Source organism: Hypanus sabinus, chromosome 27, assembly GCF_030144855.1.
Source record: "Hypanus sabinus isolate sHypSab1 chromosome 27, sHypSab1.hap1, whole genome shotgun sequence".
Lineage (NCBI taxonomy): Eukaryota > Metazoa > Chordata > Chondrichthyes > Myliobatiformes > Dasyatidae > Hypanus > Hypanus sabinus.
In genome coordinates, this window is record NC_082732.1 from 587,788 (window position 1) to 595,665 (window position 7,878).

Sequence of the window (7,878 nt, forward strand, 5' to 3'; positions counted from 1 at the left end):
CAGACAGGAGGACAGGGTGAGGCAAGGCTCCAGACAGAAGGAGGACAGGGTGAGGCAAGGCTCCAGACAGAAGGAGGACAGGGTGAGGCAAGGCTCCAGACAGAAGGAGGACAGGGTGAGGCAAGGCTCCAGACAGAAGGAGGACAGGGTGAGGCAAGGCTCCAGACAGAAGGAGGACAGGGTGAGGCAAGGCTCCAGACAGAAGGAGGACAGGGTGAGGCAAGGCTCCAGACAGAAGGAGGACAGGGTGAGGCAAGGCTCCAGACAGAAGGAGGACAGGGTGAGGCAAGGCTCCAGACAGAAGGAGGACAGGGTGAGGCAAGGCTCCAGACAGAAGGAGGACAGGGTGAGGCAAGGCTCCAGACAGAAGGAGGACAGGGTGAGGCAAGGCTCCAGACAGAAGGAGGACAGGGTGAGGCAAGGCTCCAGACAGAAGGAGGACAGGGTGAGGCAAGGCTCCAGACAGAAGGAGGACAGGGTGAGGCAAGGCTCCAGACAGAAGGAGGACAGGGTGAGGCAAGGCTCCAGACAGAAGGAGGACAGGGTGAGGCAAGGCTCCAGACAGAAGGAGGACAGGGTGAGGCAAGGCTCCAGACAGAAGGAGGACAGGGTGAGGCAAGGCTCCAGACAGAAGGAGGACAGGGTGAGGCAAGGCTCCAGACAGAAGGAGGACAGGGTGAGGCAAGGCTCCAGACAGAAGGAGGACAGGGTGAGGCAAGGCTCCAGACAGAAGGAGGACAGGGTGAGGCAAGGCTCCAGACAGAAGGAGGACAGGGTGAGGCAAGGCTCCAGACAGAAGGAGGACAGGGTGAGGCAAGGCTCCAGACAGAAGGAAGGCAGGGTGAGGCAAGGCTCCAGGCAGAAGGAAGGCAGGGTGAGGCAAGGCTCCAGGCAGAAGGAAGGCAGGGTGAGGCAAGGCTCCAGGCAGAAGGAAGGCAGGGTGAGGCAAGGCTCCAGGCAGAAGGAAGGCAGGGTGAGGCAAGGCTCCAGGCAGAAGGAAGGCAGGGTGAGGCAAGGCTCCAGGCAGAAGGAAGGCAGGGTGAGGCAAGGCTCCAGGCAGAAGGAAGGCAGGGTGAGGCAAGGCTCCAGGCAGAAGGAAGGCAGGGTGAGGCAAGGCTCCAGGCAGAAGGAAGGCAGGGTGAGGCAAGGCTCCAGGCAGAAGGAAGGCAGGGTGAGGCAAGGCTCCAGGCAGAAGGAAGGCAGGGTGAGGCAAGGCTCCAGGCAGAAGGAAGGCAGGGTGAGGCAAGGCTCCAGGCAGAAGGAAGGCAGGGTGAGGCAAGGCTCCAGGCAGAAGGAAGGCAGGGTGAGGCAAGGCTCCAGACAGAAGGAAGGCAGGGTGAGGCAAGGCACCAGACAGAAGGAAGGCAGGGTGAGGCAAGGCTCCAGACAGAAGGAAGGCAGGGTGAGGCAAGGCTCCAGACAGAAGGAAGGCAGGGTGAGGCAAGGCTCCAGACAGAAGGAAGGCAGGGTGAGGCAAGGCTCCAGACAGAAGGAAGGCAGGGTGAGGCAAGGCTCCAGACAGAAGGAGGACAGGGTGAGGCAAGGCTCCAGGCAGAAGGAGGACAGGGTGAGGCAAGGCTCCAGGCAGGAGGAGGACAGGGTGAGGCAAGGCTCCAGGCAGAAGGAGGACAGGGTGAGGCAAGGCTCCAGGCAGAAGGAGGACAGGGTGAGGCAAGGCTCCAGGCAGAAGGAGGACAGGGTGAGGCAAGGCTCCAGGCAGAAGGAGGACAGGGTGAGGCAAGGCTCCAGGCAGAAGGAGGACAGGGTGAGGCAAGGCTCCAGGCAGAAGGAGGACAGGGTGAGGCAAGGCTCCAGGCAGAAGGAGGACAGGGTGAGGCAAGGCTCCAGGCAGAAGGAGGACAGGGTGAGGCAAGGCTCCAGGCAGAAGGAGGACAGGGTGAGGCAAGGCTCCAGGCAGAAGGAGGACAGGGTGAGGCAAGGCTCCAGGCAGAAGGAGGACAGGGTGAGGCAAGGCTCCAGGCAGAAGGAGGACAGGGTGAGGCAAGGCTCCAGGCAGAAGGAGGACAGGGTGAGGCAAGGCTCCAGGCAGAAGGAGGACAGGGTGAGGCAAGGCTCCAGGCAGAAGGAGGACAGGGTGAGGCAAGGCTCCAGGCAGAAGGAGGACAGGGTGAGGCAAGGCTCCAGGCAGAAGGAGGACAGGGTGAGGCAAGGCTCCAGGCAGAAGGAGGACAGGGTGAGGCAAGGCTCCAGGCAGAAGGAGGACAGGGTGAGGCAAGGCTCCAGGCAGAAGGAGGACAGGGTGAGGCAAGGCTCCAGGCAGAAGGAGGACAGGGTGAGGCAAGGCTCCAGGCAGAAGGAGGACAGGGTGAGGCAAGGCTCCAGGCAGGAGGACAGGGTGAGGCAAGGCTCCAGGCAGGAGGACAGGGTGAGGCAAGGCTCCAGACAGAAGGAAGGCAGGGTGAGGCAAGGCTCCAGACAGAAGGAGGACAGGGTGAGGCAAGGCTCCAGACAGAAGGAGGACAGGGTGAGGCAAGGCTCCAGGCAGAAGGAGGACAGGGTGAGGCAAGGCTCCAGGCAGAAGGAGGACAGGGTGAGGCAAGGCTCCAGGCAGGAGGACAGGGTGAGGCAAGGCTCCAGGCAGAAGGAGGACAGGGTGAGGCAAGGCTCCAGGCAGAAGGAGGACAGGGTGAGGCAAGGCTCCAGACAGAAGGAGGACAGGGTGAGGCAAGGCTCCAGGCAGAAGGAGGACAGGGTGAGGCAAGGCTCCAGGCAGAAGGAGGACAGGGTGAGGCAAGGCTCCAGACACAGGCAGGGTGAAGCAAGGCTCCAGACAGAAGAAGGACAGGGTGAGGCAAGGCTCCAGACAGAAGGACAGGGTGAGGCAAGGCTCCAGGCAGAAGGAGGACAGGGTGAGGCAAGGCTCCAGGCAGAAGGAGGACAGGGTGAGGCAAGGCTCCAGACAGAAGGAGGACAGGGTGAGGCAAGGCTCCAGGCAGAAGGAGGACAGGGTGAGGCAAGGCTCCAGGCAGAAGGAGGACAGGGTGAGGCAAGGCTCCAGACAGAAGGAGGACAGGGTGAGGCAAGGCTCCAGGCAGAAGGAGGACAGGGTGAGGCAAGGCTCCAGACACAGGCAGGGTGAAGCAAGGCTCCAGACAGAAGAAGGACAGGGTGAGGCAAGGCTCCAGGCAGGAGGACAGGGTGAGGCAAGGCTCCAGGCAGAAGGAGGACAGGGTGAGGCAAGGCTCCAGACACAGGCAGGGTGAAGCAAGGCTCCAGACAGAAGGAAGGCAGGGTGAGGCAAGGCTCCAGGCAGAAGGAGGACAGGGTGAGGCAAGGCTCCAGGCAGAAGGAGGACAGGGTGAGGCAAGGCTCCAGGCAGAAGGAGGACAGGGTGAGGCAAGGCTCCAGGCAGAAGGAGGACAGGGTGAGGCAAGGCTCCAGGCAGGAGGACAGGGTGAGGCAAGGCTCCAGACAGAAGGAAGGCAGGGTGAGGCAAGCCTCCAGACAGAAGGAAGGCAGGGTGAGGCAAGCCTCCAGACAGAAGGAGGACAGGGTGAGGCAAGGCTCCAGACAGAAGGAGGACAGGGTGAGGCAAGGCTCCAGGCAGAAGGAGGACAGGGTGAGGCAAGGCTCCAGGCAGAAGGAGGACAGGGTGAGGCAAGGCTCCAGGCAGAAGGAGGACAGGGTGAGGCAAGGCTCCAGGCAGAAGGAGGACAGGGTGAGGCAAGGCTCCAGGCAGAAGGAGGACAGGGTGAGGCAAGGCTCCAGGCAGAAGGAGGACAGGGTGAGGCAAGGCTCCAGGCAGAAGGAGGACAGGGTGAGGCAAGGCTCCAGGCAGAAGGAGGACAGGGTGAGGCAAGGCTCCAGGCAGAAGGAGGACAGGGTGAGGCAAGGCTCCAGGCAGAAGGAGGACAGGGTGAGGCAAGGCTCCAGGCAGAAGGAGGACAGGGTGAGGCAAGGCTCCAGGCAGAAGGAGGACAGGGTGAGGCAAGGCTCCAGGCAGAAGGAGGACAGGGTGAGGCAAGGCTCCAGGCAGAAGGAGGACAGGGTGAGGCAAGGCTCCAGGCAGAAGGAGGACAGGGTGAGGCAAGGCTCCAGGCAGAAGGAGGGCAGGGTGAGGCAAGGCTCCAGGCAGAAGGAGGGCAGGGTGAGGCAAGGCTCCAGGCAGAAGGAGGGCAGGGTGAGGCAAGGCTCCAGGCAGAAGGAGGGCAGGGTGAGGCAAGGCTCCAGGCAGAAGGAGGGCAGGGTGAGGCAAGGCTCCAGGCAGAAGGAGGGCAGGGTGAGGCAAGGCTCCAGGCAGAAGGAGGGCAGGGTGAGGCAAGGCTCCAGGCAGAAGGAGGGCAGGGTGAGGCAAGGCTCCAGGCAGAAGGAGGGCAGGGTGAGGCAAGGCTCCAGACAGAAGGAGGGCAGGGTGAGGCAAGGCTCCAGGCAGAAGGAGGGCAGGGTGAGGCAAGGCTCCAGGCAGAAGGAGGGCAGGGTGAGGCAAGGCTCCAGGCAGAAGGAGGGCAGGGTGAGGCAAGGCTCCAGGCAGAAGGAGGACAGGGTGAGGCAAGGCTCCAGGCAGAAGGAGGACAGGGTGAGGCAAGGCTCCAGGCAGAAGGAGGACAGGGTGAGGCAAGGCTCCAGGCAGAAGGAGGGCAGGGTGAGGCAAGGCTCCAGGCAGAAGGAGGGCAGGGTGAGGCAAGGCTCCAGGCAGAAGGAGGGCAGGGTGAGGCAAGGCTCCAGACAGAAGGAGGACAGGGTGAGGCAAGGCTCCAGGCAGAAGGAGGACAGGGTGAGGCAAGGCTCCAGGCAGAAGGAGGACAGGGTGAGGCAAGGCTCCAGGCAGAAGGAGGACAGGGTGAGGCAAGGCTCCAGGCAGAAGGAGGACAGGGTGAGGCAAGGCTCCAGACAGAAGGAGGACAGGGTGAGGCAAGGCTCCAGACAGAAGGAGGACAGGGTGAGGCAAGGCTCCAGACAGAAGGAGGACAGGGTGAGGCAAGGCTCCAGACAGAAGGAGGACAGGGTGAGGCAAGGCTCCAGACAGAAGGAGGACAGGGTGAGGCAAGGCTCCAGACAGAAGGAGGACAGGGTGAGGCAAGGCTCCAGGCAGAAGGAGGACAGGGTGAGGCAAGGCTCCAGACAGAAGGAGGACAGGGTGAGGCAAGGCTCCAGACAGAAGGAGGACAGGGTGAGGCAAGGCTCCAGACACAGGCAGGGTGAGGCAAGGCTCCAGACAGGAGGACAGGGTGAGGCAAGGCTCCAGACACAGGCAGGGTGAAGCAAGGCTCCAGACAGAAGGAGGACAGGGTGAGGCAAGGCTCCAGGCAGAAGGAGGACAGGGTGAGGCAAGGCTCCAGGCAGAAGGAGGACAGGGTGAGGCAAGGCTCCAGGCAGAAGGAGGACAGGGTGAGGCAAGGCTCCAGGCAGAAGGAGGACAGGGTGAGGCAAGGCTCCAGGCAGAAGGAGGACAGGGTGAGGCAAGGCTCCAGGCAGAAGGAGGACAGGGTGAGGCAAGGCTCCAGGCAGAAGGAGGACAGGGTGAGGCAAGGCTCCAGGCAGAAGGAGGACAGGGTGAGGCAAGGCTCCAGGCAGAAGGAGGACAGGGTGAGGCAAGGCTCCAGGCAGAAGGAGGACAGGGTGAGGCAAGGCTCCAGGCAGAAGGAGGACAGGGTGAGGCAAGGCTCCAGACAGAAGGAGGACAGGGTGAGGCAAGGCTCCAGACACAGGCAGGGTGAGGCAAGGCTCCAGGCAGGAGGACAGGGTGAGGCAAGGCTCCAGACACAGGCAGGGTGAAGCAAGGCTCCAGACAGAAGGAGGACAGGGTGAGGCAAGGCTCCAGACAGAAGGACAGGGTGAGGCAAGGCTCCAGGCAGGAGGAAGGCAAGGTGAGGCAAGGCTCCAGGCAGAAGGAAGACAGGGTGAGGCAAGGCTCCAGGCAGGAGGACAGGGTGAGGCAAGGCTCCAGGCAGAAGGAGGGCAGGGTGAGGCAAGGCTCCAGGCAGGAGGAAGGCAAGGTGAGGCAAGGCTCCAGGCAGGAGGAAGGCAAGGTGAGGCAAGGCTCCAGGCAGAAGGAGGACAGGGTGAGGCAAGGCTCCAGGCAGAAGGAGGACAGGGTGAGGCAAGGCTCCAGGCAGAAGGAGGACAGGGTGAGGCAAGGCTCCAGACACAGGCAGGGTGAGGCAAGGCTCCAGACACAGGCAGGGTGAGGCAAGGCTCCAGACACAGGCAGGGTGAGGCAAGGCTCCAGACACAGGCAGGGTGAGGCAAGGCTCCAGACACAGGCAGGGTGAGGCAAGGCTCCAGACACAGGCAGGGTGAGGCAAGGCTCCAGACACAGGCAGGGTGAGGCAAGGCTCCAGACACAGGCAGGGTGAGGCAAGGCTCCAGGCAGAAGGAAGGCAGGGTGAGGCAAGGCTCCAGGCAGAAGGAAGGCAGGGTGAGGCAAGGCTCCAGGCAGAAGGAAGGCAGGGTGAGGCAAGGCTCCAGGCAGAAGGAGGACAAGGTGAGGCAAGGCTCCAGACACAGGTTGCAGGGCAGGAATTCAGAGGGAACAAAGGGAACAGTCCAGCCTCAGGGTAACAGCAATGACAGCCTGAATTACCCAACAGAGGCAAGGACCAGGAGGAACAGATCCCACCATAGGGTAATGGCAAGGACAGGATACTAACAAGACAAACCAGCAACCACCCTTGAACCCAGCGCCACTTATATTCCCAGCCCCGACGAGAATCAGGTGCCTACGATTAAGCCCAAATGAGACAAAGGACAGCTGGAAGACCTGGAGTCTGGAGTCCACGTGATCCAGAACGCGGACTTCACGGACCAGACCATGACAGTAACCCCTTCCCCTCTATGAGGTGACCTAACAGGCTCTCCAGGATTAAGGACGACCTGGGCAGGTGGGGGGTTACAACCGTTATTGTGGATAGTGCATCATACAATGTCAAACTGTCCACCCCATCCCCACCCACCCCGTGTTCAATCTCTGAGTGGTTTAGGTTTGTTTTCAAGTCGCTGCTACAGCAATGTTACCAGTCATTTCAAGAGGACAAAAATATAAAACGAAGGATGTAATGCTGAGGCATTATTAGGCATTGGTAAGGCCTCATTTGGAGTGTTATGAACAGTTTTGGGCCCCTTATTTATGAAAGAATTTGCTGACATTGCAAAGGATTCAGAGGAAATTCATGCGAATGATTCTAGGAATGAAAGGCTTATCATATGAGGAGCCTTTACTTGTTGGAATTTAGAAGAATTTGAAATGTTGAAAGGCCCAGATAGAGTGAATGTGGAGAAGATGTTCCCCATAGTCAGGGAGACTAGGACCAAAGGGCACAGCCTCAGAATACAAGGACATCCATTTAGAAAGGAGATGAGGAGGAATTTCTTTAGCTAGAGGGTAGTGAATCTGTGTTCATTGCCACAGGCGGCTGTGGAGGCCATGTTACTGAGTGTATTTAAGGTGGAAATTGAAAAGTTCCTGATTAGTCAGGGTGTGAAAAGCTATGGGGAGAAGGCAAGAGAATGGAATTGAGGAGGAAATAGATCAGTAATAATGTGGCTGATTCAATGGGCTGAATGGCCTAAGTCTGCTTCTATGTCTTATGGTTTTATGGTCTCCCTTTTAGCAAACATGCCTTTGCCTGACAAAGGAAGCTGAGGACTGTATAACAGTCAAGGAAAGGGCATGTAAGGTAGCAAAAGTGAATGGGAAGTTGGATGATTAGAAGCTTTTAAGATCCAACAAAAGGCAACTGCAAGGAGGAAAAAGATGATATATGAAAGCAAACTAGACAAAAAATATAAAGGAGGATACTAAAAGTTTTTTTTCAGTTATACGAAGAGTAAAAGGGAGGAGAGTTGATATTGGACCACTGGAAAATGATGCTGGTGAGGTGGTAATGGGGAACAAAAAAATGGCAGATGAACTTAATG